Here is a 15,646-nt window from a genome sequence, read left to right as displayed (position 1 = left end):
CCACACCACTGGAGTCAAGCTATCCAGGCTGATGAAGGCTAATAGCCAGAAACCGGTCCTTGGATGCTTGATTCCGGTCTGGGAAAGACATGGCTTGGTAGTTCGGACTGGACTGTTCCCATGAGGCACAGGGTCAGAGCTGATTTGCATATAGCCAGTGTCTAACCCAGGGTGGTGTGGAGTGCAAAAAAACGATGGATTTAGGCCCAGATCCTTGTACTGGGGTGAATGTATGACATTGTTCTACATTCTGTCCATCAACTGTGTTTTTTGCAATTTCACCCCGAGTGGGCTGGGGATGCTCAGACGTGAGTCCCAGGCTCTCCACACCACTGGAGTCAAGCTATCCAACCCAGGGTGGTGTGGAGTGCAAAAAAACGATGGATTTAGGCCCAGATTCTTGTACTGGGGTGAATGTATGACATTGTTCTACATTCTGTCCATCAACTGTTTTTTTTGCAATTTCACCCCGAGTGGGCTGGGGATGCTCAGACGTGAGTCCCATGCTCTCCACACCACTGGAGTCAAGCTATCCAGGCTGATGAAGGCTAATAGCCAGAAACCGGTCCTTGGATGCTTGATTCCGGTCTGGGAAAGACATGGCTTGGTAGTCCGGACTGGACTGTTCCCATGAGGCACAGAGTCAGAGCTGATTTGCATATAGCCAGTGTCTAACCCAGGGTGGTGTGGAGTGCAAAAAAACGATGGATTTAGGCCCAGATCCTTGTACTGGGGTGAATGTATGACATTGTTCTACATTCTGTCCATCAACTGTGTTTTTTGCAACTGTATGTAGAGCGGCATAAAATCATGGCTGGATGGCTGGTTTACAGCTGCACACATGGTTTACAGCTGCACACAAAACTTTGGGTCTCTTGAAGTACATGTTATTTTACAATAAATACCTTAGCAACAGAAAAAACATGCCAGGTAAATGCCATTTAATCTCATGTCATGTATAGTACAATGCGTTCAAAACATTCCAAATACCCTTCGCCTATTACATTTTTATAGCTACTAGATGCCCCAGGAACCAATGAATTGTTGCCTAAAAAGCCAGGACTGTATGAAGGAGACTTACCTGACCTGGGCAGTGCTAGCACACAGTTTTCAAACACAAGTCATAACTGCAGCTGCGCCGATCTGTTCTGTGAGCCTTTGTGGCTGGAACATGCAATTTGAGTAAAAAAACATCTGGTGTGCAAAACACATTGCATAAAAACTAAGAGAAAAGATTTGGGCTGCCTGACCACCACTAACGCTAATTGAGTCCTTAAGCAAGCAAGCAGGGGTTATTACCAGCTCATGGTGAGTTTGTTGGCTAACAGGCTGTTAACACTCAAAGCGGCTCGTCATTAAATGTGGTTGCCACATACTTTGATGGAAGTTTATTGGGACGTTTGTTTAATGGTTTAAGAGGATGACAGCAGGGCGAACTTGGGCACCTGGAACTCTGAGACGTATTAGACGGAAAACTAAAAACACTCCATATGGACTGCAAAAATTACCCTGCCAAGCCCTCACTCGCAGAGCACCTTAGCAATCAGATGTAAGATCGCTAAAATGGTCCGGCGTTCAAAGGAGCTCCTTGAAAGTTGATCATATCACGGCTTAATTACTCTAAGTAGCCTCTTTCTCATGTTTCCTTCAAACCGAGTGCAGTGCTAGTTTCTAGATGAGTCATTTAAATTCATCCGCTCAGCACTTTTTATATCTCTTCATTACTTCAATGTCATATTTCAATTAAAGAAAATTTTATTATTTAGGATTCCATTGAAACTTCATGCATAGTACCATTTATTTGACAGAAATGTACATAATGGCAGGTTCCACGTAGTACACCCTTGTACAATCTCCATAGTACCAGCGTGTTAGAAATATTTAAATTGGCCAAAGTAATGTCAGAATCGAACCTTGTACAATGCGTTAAAATTATTGAGGGCCTTATTCACAAAGTTACACTTCCACTTTTGTGTTAATTTACCATTTTTTGGTATTCACGAACTACGAGTTTAGTTTTACTAATAGTAAAACTAAACTCGTGGTTTGTGAAAACAAAAACAAATTAATTTACACAAAAGTGCATATTTACCATGGTGAATCAGGCCCTTAGTTTGTAATGTAGTCTACAAGATATGTATAAAGATATGCTCCTAATCGGATGCTGAGTACTAATATTCATAATTGTAAAATTGGATATTATATCAGTAATGGCTATCTATGAAAATCTCAGTATATGATACTAATGCATTATCATTGATGTTATTATGGTCCACTTAAAAGATAATAAAAAGGGAGTTTTTGTGCGCTGAATAGCTTGTAGACTGTGGAGCCAATCAAAGACAAAACAGGTGGATTATGGAAGAAGGCTGCTCTGTCATTTTAGTACACTGAACGAGTGAGACTCGTGGATTTAGCACCATTATTTTGCCTTCCTAGCTTGCATTTCTGAGATAAAGACAATCCCAGTCAAAATCAACTTGCAAGCTGGGCACACCATTGCTTTAAAGAAAGGTTGTAAGCATCTTTGCTGGAAAACATGTTTTGCAAACGGATAACCGCCAATCATGGAGCAGTCCGAAAACATTGGTAGGACATGGTTCGACATGTTAGTCAACTCCTTCACAGATAGAAGCAACAGAGAGAAATTCTACTGACTGTGTTTTTTTCCATTCGACCACAGGCTGGTAGGTACAGGAGTAGAGTGAATGGAGGGACGGGGCTAAAACATGATGCTGATCGGGCCATTTCAAATACCCTTGGCTGTAGCAGAGTTTCTGGTGAAAAGTGTATTTCAATTAACAACTAAAACATGAAGCAAAAATAGATTACATGCTGCAGAGCAGGGTGTTCTCTGAACTCAAGGGTGTACATATGGAGCTGTGGTACACCCTTGTGTATCAAAGACATTTGAACTTTGCCTTGCTATTTGCACAATTGGAAAGTAACTTAAAGAACGGTTGCAATCTTCTACTTAAACAGTCTGACATCAGAGAAGTCATGGAGCCTAATCCAAACACTTGGGAACACAGACCCTTATATGTTGGAGTATTTGTAGTTGGGACATTAGTACTGATAGCTTTGCTTGTAATACATTAGTCTGCCCCATCCTTCACATGTGGAGGAGCTTACATCTACAAGTGCCCCTCAAATGCCGCTTCCTACTGACAATAGCTTATTTACAATAGATGAGAAGGATTTACATGCATCCAGAGGAGATTATTCAATTAATGTTTATTTGAAATTGCTTTATGAATATGTTGACACTATGGATGCTAGGGATTGCTACATTTGCATGCAGTTACCTGCATCAGTGCCGAGGGAAGTATATATCTTCACCTCCCCTTGACATATGGAATTACCTGTAGCTTATTGCTAAGCTTATTCTATGGAAAGGGTCTTCTTCAATATTATTACTTCAATCATGACTTGGTATTTTCAGAAGTTCCTGTGCTGAAGCACTTAAATCAGCAGCCTGATGATAAAAACGCTGAGCTAGTGGGACATTTCTTGAGACCCACCATGACATTAGACACTGCTGATGTGCATAGGTGCAATTTAACTTGTTCCTTAACAAGTGTAGAAATGAAATTAATAAATTTAGTAGAAGATAGACATAGAGATATATTATTAATAATAATAATAATAATCTTTTTCGGAAGTGCTCACATTCATAAAGTATAAAAAGCAACAACAATACAATTAAAATACATTTAAGATTTGTGCAAAAACACAATGACCTAACTACCCTCAATCGCATCTAGAATTTCTGGACCTAAGTTCCTCTCTCAAAAGATTTACAACTGCAAAACACGTGTAATCATTAGGCAGAAGCTGCAAGTACAATTGGGCAACACGGGCCAGTCTAAAACTCATATCTTTCAAAAGGGGCTTAAGAAACAATCTTCTTGGAAAAGTATGATGTTTAAATAAAAAGACAAAATGTAGGGTATCAGGTGGAGACCTATCGTCGCAGCCACCTCTTTCCTCAATATGTGTGACAAACCCAACCAGAGATACCAAAAGACGATGAAGCTAATTAAATTTAAATCTGGTTATCAAAAGCCTGTCAGAAGCACTTTTTATAATGGTGAGATATTTCTCCATGCCTTGGACTGATTTCCAAAGAGCATGCCCTCTCACAAATGGTTTGCTAAGCTCATAATCTTCACAGGTTAATGCAGCACGTTTAAAAACTCTTTTACTGATAACAGATCTCGGGAATTCATGTGTCATGATTGTGCAAAATGTCTTCTCTTCCTAGGGCATTGAAGGCCTCTTTAACATATTGTAACTAGGGGATTTTGAGTGCATGATCAAGTAATAGGCAGTCTGAGATGACCAGGTGATTACCTTATGACTCAGCATTCAACGATATCTTCACACAGCACAATAAATGCTTTACTGCCACCAAGTCAGTTAGGCACCTAACTCCCGGTTCTTCATGTACTGATAATGCTGGGGTACCCTGGGGGACTCTCAGTATGTGTCTCAGATACCTATTTTGTGCGGTCTGCAGTTTGTTAACTGCTATATACCCCCAGACCTCACATACGTACAGGACCTAGGAGGCAAAGAAGGACTAGTAAAGCTTTAAGATCACCTCAGAGGACTAAGTGTCTAATCTCTGTGCATAACTAGCAATACTTCCCATTGATTTGTTCATATCTCCTAGCTTCCCCTCCATCTGGTGTTTCCAATTTAACTTTGCATCAAATGAAATTCCCAAATAGAAGAATGCCGGGACATTAGCTAAAGTGTGGATTTCTGCCTTAAAGATTTTAGATCAAGTTAACCTGGTGCCTACTTCCATGACATATGATTTTGTGAAGTTGGTCGACAGGCCCAGCTCATTCATAAATTAGACAAAACCATCAATCAAGGACTGTAATCCCATTGGTGTATATGCCATCAGTACTGCGTCATCACCTTATAATAAAACTGGTACTGATTTCCTACCCACTCTAGAGCAGGCAGTCTGTAGTGTTGTCAGGGCCGATTCCAAGCCATTAATGTATACCATAAATAAAAAAGGGACAAGGATACACCCTGGAGCAGTTAAAATAGTTTGTCAGACCCACTCCATGAGAGTATCTGACTGCAGCTGTGGTATGGGCTTGGAGGGTCAATAATATATTTACAATACCTGGGTCAACCCCTAGAGAGACGAGTAAAGCCCATCATTTCTTGTGGTTCAACCAGTCAAAATCTGAGGTAAGGTCCATAAAACCCAGGAAAAGGGATACAGCTTGGGCAACCGTATATTTGGAAAATAAAAGGTAAAGGTTTTAGGCAGTATTCTGTAGTTGATTTACCCGAACAGAACCCATATTGCACTTCTTAGATGATTTGGTTTATGTCTGCCCAAGCAGAGAGCCTATTTAATAAGACCCAACCCAGGGCCTTCACTGTGAAATCAAAGAGGGATACGGGGCGGTAGTAACAGGGGTTGTCCCTATCCCCCTTCTTAAAGAGTAGGATGATAATAGCAGTGGACCATGAAGGCATCATACCCTTCCTTGCTGCAGCATTTAACACCCTGGTCAGAACTGGAGCCCAAACTTCAGTATTGTCCAGAAAAAAGACTGGAGGAATCCCATTGGGACCTCAGACCTTATTCCTGGACAATCCCATGATACTCAGCCTTACTTCATCCAAAAGAAAGGTGACAGGAGTATCAATCAAGCAAGTATCTATCTCATTAGTAGAATCCTCGCTATGTCCGAAATTATAGACATTTTCATAATGGGCAAGCTATTGTTCCGGTGTCATAATATGGCATACTGTCAGTCACAATGGCTCTGAGAAACAGGGTCTATTTATGACTTGCCAGAATAAAGTACAATCCCGCTGCTCACTCGCTTGAGTTAACTCATCCCAGGTTTGTCTTTGTAACTGATGCCTTTGTCCCTTGCGGGCCACCTTATAATTGTGATGCCATTTTTCCAACAAAATTTGACCTTGGGGAATCTGTTTCGGTCTTCCTTTAGAAGACGGAGGGCCCGGGAACAGTCAGCATCAATCCATTTCGGGTGTAACTACCAGGACTGTTAACAGGCTAGTGATTGACTGTGCAATATGGTTAAATGAACATGCAGTGTCTTCATCAGAGGTTGAGAGATCTAAAGAAGTTTAAATCTCTTGTCACGATTTAAAAAGAGAGTGGCTGAAAGATTTTGTGTCTAACTGCGACAAACGCAGATGCCTCCATTGATCAGTTAGAGATAACGTGCCCACAGACGGGCAAGGATGTGCCATTTGGGTGCCCAGTACTTCAATAGTTAAAGTCAAGGGGTTATGGTCACTGAAAGGGCTCTGTAGTATGTTAAATGGAATGGACACCACCCAAACTTATCTAAGGTGAAAGTTAAACCATGAGCAAGTGTGAGACCATTCAGTTCAAGACCTTCAGGAGAACGTTCCATGTGCAGTCCGTCTGCAATCATACACGGTTGCAGTCTATGCTGGTATGATAATGATTCAGGACATGAGTGTCAGTTAAAATCCCCTACCACAATGAGATTCTCCCGGGAGAGACCTTCTCCCCGTAATGACTCAAGGGCGCTACTTAAAACTGAAACAATAGACAGCCATTGCTTCTTCCGTTTTGAATTCTAGAAGTTAATTAATAACAATCGTAGTGATCTTTCCACTATTAGTTCAAGGCCCTGGAGTACTTTCGAATTTTTCAGTAATTTCACTGACCCTCAATATTCGAGGGCTACAAAAATTATTAGACCTCCACTTGCTCTACCTGCTCTAGAGCTAATCGCCGGAAAAAAGGCCTTGAAACGCGTGATAAAAAAATTATTTTCCGCTTCCCAGGTTTCCTGGAGACAAATAATGTTAAAGGATCTAAGAAACGAGGTCCATCTATCGTCAGCGAATTTTGGTGCTAGAGCGGCCACATTCCAGGACACGATGCTTAGATTCTCCATAGTTCCCTGATTGTGACTTAAATGAGGGGCTGTGGAGCCAACAAGCTGGCCATTAGTCATGTTAATGGATACCATGTTTGAAGGGTATTCCGGATTTACATGGGGCACAGCCTTTATATCTGGCGCGTCCTGTAGGGGAAGCTGAATAGAAAGGCCTGTCACCGTACTTCTACTGGCATTCACTAGAAGTCAGTCTAGTTAATTAAAGTCCGCCAGAGGAACATAAGGGTTAGAAGTAACCTGCAACCCACCCATGCACATTCACATCTGGTATGAGGGAGAGGTCTATAAAAGAAGCCCAGCAGTAATGGTTTTATATCTGTATGTTGTGATAAGGACCAGCATGAGTGCTTCAAGATGTTTCATGCCAGATCAGGGTATCTGAAGGTGATAATCACGCAGTCTCCCTCAAAAGTTTTCCTACTGGGCCCTATCCAAGAGACCCTTTGGGCCATCAAGATATGCTAACATGACATTTCTTGGAGGTATTCATACACATTGTTAGCTTGAGAACCAATACATTACTGTACTAGTGATAGAGAGAGAGAGAGCCTGAGAAGAAGACCTTGACAAAAGAACATAGAGAGCCAGAGCGTTAATTGAAATGCCTATTCAGCAATGTTACCACCTAACCTGAGTATGAGAAGACAATGTCGTTCCCAAGTCCATTGTGGAATACTTTGCGATTGTTGCAGTCTGCAACAAGAGAAGGGAAAAAGACAATGGACCCCTGATGATGCGAACCCAAATAATTTTGGTGTGAATAATTGAAGTTTACACTGTCTGATTTTTCCACACTTTTCATTGGACGAGAGTTTCTGACCTCTGTACTTCTCTTGATTATTTCCTGAGTGTGGCTTAGGCTAACACTTACTTCCCTGATCCAGGAAGACTCTTGACCGAGCCTCTGCAATGCTGATACCTTCCTCTTTAATTTCCTGCCCAGTTCTATTTGCCTTTATGGAATTCTTTGATTTTTGAAATCATTATACTCTAGAACCATCCTCTCCTCTAAGCTTGGATTTTCCTTTAGGTGCATTAGTTTTACCTATGCATAGATGTGAAAAACTGAGACTCTCCTCTGAGTATTTAAAACTGTTGTTAATCTTTTGTATTGCTTTGAGTGAACTCCTTTTTTGCTTGCTTTTAGTTTAGTAAGCTATTTATAGGCACCAGTTTGTTGCACTTGAAAATGACCTTTTTTGTTTCTGGGTGTATGCTCTGTTCTTTGCATTTCAACTTTGTGCTTTTCAGCTGTGAAGATAAAATTATGAGCTCCTTTCCAAGGCCAGTTCCAAAAATACATCTCACAAATGAAAGCAACGTTTGAACAGAGAGTACCTGCATAAATATAATTAGCTGGTCTACTTTTTCAATAATGAGCATATTTTATGTACAAATATGGAGATATATTTTGTGTATAGTTTTGTAAGATTGTGTCTGTGTGTAAAAAAAGGTACTAGTGTGTTGTAGTAGCTCAATAAGGCTGCCGACTAGTGTTGTAGAACTGCCTTCTTCATTTGATGGTACTCTTTGACACTTGGCAAATCACTCTGGCCTAAGGCATTGAGGAGCAAAGAAGAAAAATGAACAATGACCCTTTGAACAGTGAGAAACCTCTCCACTGTGGATAAGTTTGGAATGGGAATAGTAAATCTGGACTTCACCAAAGTTCAACCTTTTGCCCAATTTGGTTAAGCTTGATGTGGGAATAGAAATTCTGATCCCCAAAGTCTGACATTTTCCCCAATGTGGTTAAGTCTGGAGTTGGAATAGTACATTTGACTCCGTCCCAAAGCTTAACACTTACCCCAGTAGGATTCAGTTTGCAGTGGGAATAGTAAATCTGACTCCATCAAAGTCCAACACTTCCCATTGTCATTAAGTTTGGAATGGCCATAGTAAACTGATCCACCCCAAAGTTCAAACACTTTGCTTAATATAGTTAAGTGTGGCTTAGGAGTAGTAATTTTGACCCCCAAAGTCCAATGTTTTCTCCAATGTGGTTAAGTTTGAAGTGGGAATAGTAAATCTGACCCCTCCAAAGTCAAGTACATTCCCCAAAATGGTTAAGTTTGGAGAGGGAATAGTTAACCTTTATCACCCAAAGTCTGACACTTTGCTCAATGTGCTTAAGTGTGGTGTGGGACAAGTAATTCTGACTCCTACCAAAGTCCAATATTTTTGCCAACGTTTTTAAGTTTGGAGTAGGAATAGTAAATGTGCCCCCCACCAAAGCCTAACACGTTTCCCAGTGTGGTTAAGTTTGAAGTGGAAATAGTGAATCTGACCCCTCCGAAGTTACATGGAAATAGCTAATTAAAGCTTCACCATAGTACAATAACGTCTCCAATGAGGTTGGCTCTTTAGTAGGAATAATAAATATGATATCTGTAAAGTGTTAGCATTGGTTTGTATTTCTTCTTTTGTACCATAAATCATTATAGTACTTTAAATTGTCTGTTTCTTCAATAATATATGTTTTGCTAAGTATAATTTTTATATGTTTTATTATTCACATTTTCACATTTTCTAAGCATCTCTTTTAATATATAGCATTTTTTCTGTACATTATTTTGCAAGAATTACATGTTTTCTTTATTATTTTTAATAACAACAAAAAAGAATTGATTAACTTCTATATAATTAATATTCCACAAATGAAATTGTTGTAGTGTACATACGTTTTTTGTAGTTATACAGTTCTTAAACATTTTATATAGTCATTTTTATATCAGTATTTAATAATATATTATTAAATAACCTTTTTGTATATTTTTTTAACATTGGATTTTTTTTTTTGCAGAGTTTTATATAGCGCGAACTAGAACCGAACCGAATCAGTTATCAGAGCGCTTTACATAGCACCAGTTACATTACATGAGGACACACTTTCATTTATTTATTTTTTTTTGTATTTTTTTTTTAGGCACGGGGAGATTAAGTGATTTGCCCAGAATCACAGGGGTTTTTTGGCGTCGTTACCGAGACTCGAACCCAGATCCCCAGGTCCGAGGTCGAGCGCCTTAGCCGTTAGGCCAACCCCTCTCAACCCCTCTTTGCTTCAGTGCATCATTTACCCTCTACACCACTAATACTATTTTACGGTCCACCCGTCACCAAGTTCACCTCCCCTCTCCTCCTCCTTCCCACTGCACTGCTCACCTTCTATAACCGCTTGTTCAGGATACATTACGCAAGAAAGACTAGCTCTTCAAAAGCTGGGAACTCCTCCATTGCCCTTGTAAGGAGCTTACAGGGGTGTTGCTGCTCCTCTTTACTAAACGCCCCTCAGTATCCCAATTCACTACACTGGTGCCTGATATCTTCAGTTATTGGCCAGTGTCACACTCTTACACTTGGGTGGCATTCTTTGGTCACCCGCCCTCTTCAGCTTTATTTGGATGATTGTTGCTTTGGCGTGAGGAATCCCCCAGTCCGCTTTGTCCACTCTTCTCACACACTGTTGCAAATGCACCCCTTCAGTTGTTTGGCCAATACCAGATGAAAGGGAGGGGCTACAAAGATGGTAGCTTGGGGTGCAAAAGGGAAGGAATTCAGGCAGGGGGTAGGGTTAAAATAAGAATGAGGTAAAAAAGGTAGTGCTGTTGATTAATTCATTCTAGGGGTATTCAGTGAACTTCACCACGCAGTGGTTGACAGAGTTTTTGCCGAACTCTGTGCTCCAAGTGGAGTGGCAAAACTCTGCAAACTCCCCCGGCGGGGTGGATTTTACTGCCCACCCCTAAATAATAGTAGCACCCCTGAAATGCAGTGTGTGAGCAGATTGTAAGTATAATGGAAATCATTGACTATTCAAAGCATATGTTGAATTTTTGAAGACCTGTTGCTTAAATGTGTTAGCATTTCATTGTAAGTTGTGCTTCGGTACATAATCATGTTTATACTAATGGGATGTTTGTTTTTTGAAATTGACCATGTATTGCGTATTTTTGAATGAGTGATGGAAGGCATGACTTAAAAGTGTCATCCATCATCCATGTGTTACATTGTGTTAAGTTCAATAAATTGCTGTAAGCAGCATAAATTATAATTATTCTGGATGTCTTATAATAAAAAAGGTTTTTTAATGTATGATTTGTAAGTGGGGTAGGTCTATTTCTTCTTATGTTTAGATGTGACTTGCATTTCTCTCAATGTTCTACATGTTCTGGTAATTAATATTTTTAGGTTTGGCGTGCCTGGGAGTTGGCCTGTTTCCTACTCAGAAACATTTAGTATATTTTTAAGTAGCATTCCTTCTGGGTCTTGTCAGCTAGCACTGGCCTCTTTCACGTCCTATAAAATATTTCTAATTTCCATTTCTGTAATATTGACGGGATGGATATGTTACCTAACACCTTCTACTATTTCATATCTAGTGGTAGCCCTGCCATAGCACGTTTTATAATAATATTTTGTGCATTTCAAGTGTGCACTTTCACTGGATTTTGTGTATTTTGCCAATTCTGGCATTTACTCTGTAGGTTTTAGAGTATACACATATATAATAATTATTTAAAAATATAATACATGTTATATTTATTTTAACATTTTGACATTGCAACTAAACATTTTTAATTGTGTTTTGAGTGTTGTCTTTACTTTGTTTATTTGTAGACTTTTGTTTTGCTGGCATGTTTGGTGCTGTTTTTGGAACACTTTTAATTTGTTGTAGTCCGCTGAGAGGAATATATTTGTTAGATGGGTTGATTTATTTTTTAATTGAAGTTTTTAGTCTACAGTTTGTTAGTTTTAGTTAATTTTTTTATTCTGCCTAACCGTTATTTTTACATTCAATGTTAGATTTTACTTTCAGTGTTAGATTCTGCTTTAGTTTCAATTTATACTTTGGAGGTGGTCTTTTTTGCATTTCAAGTATTTTGGTGTCCTTGCATTTCTTTTCCTTTTTGTGTATATTCCTTCTTCTGGTGGATGCACCTCTATGTTAGAGAAATAAATATGTAGCAATGTTTTATTTATTTGTCATCTTAAACTAGATTTAGCTTTTTATTATTTTTACCTACTTGGTTTGTAGAATTTTGTTGTTCTCTGAAGTGTTCAAATATCATTTTATATATGTATCTATATATCTATATATACATATTACAGATAGATATCTATATATATATGTATATCTATATATATGTTATCGCTGTTCCCACAGCAAAGTTGGCCACATCCACCGAAAGTGGGGAGAGTGCAGATCAGCGAGAGTGGGACTCACTCAAAATTGGAAATAGAAATCCTGATCAATAATCACGATTCAAAATCCTGCACACAGCGTGATGATTCCATGAAATTTTAATGGCAACGCATTTCAACCCTTCCGGGTCTTCGTCACGGCCCAATAACAAAATATCGTGCCCAACCTCCCTTAAAGAATACATTTGTGGTAAACACAAAAAAAATACTCAAAATAAACAGTGGGAGAAAAAGCAAAGATATGTATACCCTCTGTCAGTGATGGCTTACATTATACAAAACATGAGCAATTTTCTTAAAATAAGAAAAACCACACAGAGGAGAAACATGTAAAATCACGATATGTTCTGCCAATAATTAACGTTCATGTCACATCCCGACCCTTAAATTACACAATTAATGACAATGATGAACCCATGAAAAAATAGGGTCATGCACATGTAGGTATTTAGAACAACTTTGACCAATGCAATCAGGACATTTCACGATTGACATGTTAATCTATAGTAAATGATCCAATACAGCATTCAATACACAGGCCGAAAGAGACCCAAATAGCAAGCCTATCCCTGAGCAGGCCTAGGGGTCAGGGTGTTTCTACCCTGACCCCTTTTCTATTTTTTTTTCCAGGTTTTGTAACCTTTTTTCTTGTAGCTCAACCGTTGTCACAAGATGGCTGCCAACACTTCCTGGTTTGAAGTGTTGGCAGCCAATCAGACTGCAGGCTCAAGAGCGGAAAGATTTGCTGATACACGGCGGCCACAGTTGTCTATCTGAGAAATGTTTACATTTCTCAGGAACTACTGAACGGATTTAGACCATTTAACAAAAAGAGTGCTTACTGAACCTTTTTGTCATATTTAGTGTCATTCCGTTCAGCAGTACCGGCTCTATCCGTGTCTAAAGTTTCCTATGGAACTGAACATGGAGAAAACGTGTTTTGGAGTTCCCTTTTTTTCTTGGCCCCCACTTGACGAATAACCCCAAAACGTCCAGCACAGCATCTGACCTCAATGCCCCATTATTTTTGAAATTTCCATGAAGATTCGTGAAATGACAGCAAAGATATTGGCAAAAGAAAAAATGCTTTCCCTATAGAACCAAGGTCCTGACTATAACTACCTACTGGCGACCGCCATATATATGTTCCATCCCCCTTGACTCCAAGGGAAATGACACGCCGTGCAAGAGCTATGAATATTAACTTTTATTAATCAGCAAACATCAAACACGTTTCGGACGTCAAAGCAGACTTGCTCACTGATGACGAGGCCCTATTTTGGGGGGATTTTTAAAAACACATGCTTTCCAGGTAAGTGAAAAAAGACTATGCTCAGCTCCACCCTCTATTACCATCAAAATTGCATGTTGACATTTCGTAATATTTGCTTTTAAATGTGCCATACACATATGTGATAGTTGCTCTATTAAAGCATTGGGCTTATTATTTGTTTGCTAACAGACTTACAGGCAGAGTCACCTTTTAGTTTCTTCGTTTTTGCTTTTGTTTGTTTTTTCCCACTTTCCTCTCTCTCTCTCATTTGATCTCTCTCCTTCAGTGTGTTGCCGACCAATGTCATACTCTTAACAACTGCCAGGTAGTTGAGAATAAATAAAGCTGTCACTCAACAATGTGCCCATATGATGAATTGCAATGCTCAGCTCAACTTGTATTCTTTTTGCAAAATGGTAGAGGGCCCGATAACAATTGGTACCTTTTCAAATGGTGTGTTCTTAATGAATCTGGGTTCATCTAGGTATAGCTCCCTGATGGAAAATTCAAGTCATGATGTGGCTGGTTGTGCATCTGAGTGTAGCCTGTTTGCATTGTAACTAGGCATAACAACTTTGCACAGTGCACTAGCCAAGTGGGTCATTTTTTCTTTGGGTGCCTTGGTCAGTGCCATAAACCCATAGTCACTCAAGTGTGCGATGTCTCGTATGGTATCTCACAAAGCAAATGGTATTGGAAGTCATACCTTTACCTGTAGGAATGCCCAAGTCAGCCTATGAACCCCTATACTTTGTCTCCTATTCTGATTCCCTATTTTGTAATATCTGAGGTTCCCAAGCCCAGTCTAAAACTGCATGTGTACTAGTGCCCTTAAGTGACCCCCAATGCTTGCGCATTGCCTATGCCCTTAAATTTATCAAAAATCAAAATGCTTTTTGAAAAATGTAAAAAATATATAATATATGTATGGAATATATTATTACCCTACTTAGAGTTCTGGAGGAAAGTATCTACTGTAACTCTCTAATATGTCTAAAGATGTGTATGCAGATCCTATTCTGTATTAAAGCACCAGGGTGCTTTCATATTCATCTCTATTATATATATTGACTCCAGTTGTCTCAGTTTTCTTTCTCTGTCTCCCCCTTGCATATTGATGGGACTGGAGTCAAGGACAGAATACATGAGGCCTGAAGCTTCACCCCCATGGAGTTCTTCGAAATGGCGAGCCACCGGGTATGCTCTGTAATAGTTCTTGATCTCTCTTATGTGTTGCAGAATTGTCTTATGGACTGCAAGATAGTACTTCCGACGTAGGATAGCCCACAGGGGCATTTCAGCATATAGACTGCAATTTCAGTTTTGCAGTTGTATTGGCCCCTGATGTTTTTCATACATGTAGTGAAGGGGGATTCATACTTCACCAAATTCTTTCTGTGCTGAAATGCTTTGCATATTCCACACTTCCTGAATCCTGTTCTTTGCGTTAACCATCAGGATTGACTCTAAGTGCTGCTCTCTAGGTTACTCTTGACCAGATCCTGCCTCATTGCTCTTGACTTCCTGAAAGTAATCCCCGATCTCCTAGGGGCCTCGCTTCCTACCACTGGGTTGTTGAGGATCAGGTGCCAGTACTTGTATAGAATGGTTAAAATGGCGGCTTCCTTCTTGTTAAAATTAGTTACAAGCCAAAAGTGAGGGTCTATTTTTCCAAGTTTCTCACTGTTTATTTTATTGAACAGAATCTGGTCTCTTTTTATGGATCTAGCCTTTGTGATAGCCTCCTCCACTGTTTTGTTGGAGTAACCTCTAACTCTGAATCTTCCTCAGCACTCTCCTCCTCCCCCTGTTCACTACAGTTTCTTCTGACCATTAACGTCTTTCCATATGCTTCTGATATGATTGTGGGGGTGGAAACTCGTCAAATTTAATAGTGTATTTCCTCAGTGGGTTTTCTATATACCTTTGTTTCTAATCTATCCCCTTTTACATATACAGAAAGATCTAAGAAATGAATCTCTTCATTGCTCATTGCACTTGTGAAGTGTAGATTAAGCCATTGTTCTCTATTTTCTTAAATAAGTTCTGAACACTGTCCTCCGAACCCTTCCATACAATGAAAAGATTGTCCATGAACCTACTCCAGCGGACAATATTCTCCCACCATTCTTTATGGTACTCGCTTCGGATCACCTGCTCCTCTCACCAGCCCATATGCAAATTTACATTGCTGGGAGAAAAGCAGGTGCCCATCATGGTTCATCATTCA

Source organism: Lissotriton helveticus, chromosome 6 (genome assembly GCF_964261635.1).
Source record: "Lissotriton helveticus chromosome 6, aLisHel1.1, whole genome shotgun sequence".
Taxonomy (NCBI): Eukaryota; Metazoa; Chordata; class Amphibia; order Caudata; family Salamandridae; genus Lissotriton; species Lissotriton helveticus.
This window is presented reverse-complemented; position numbering follows the sequence as displayed.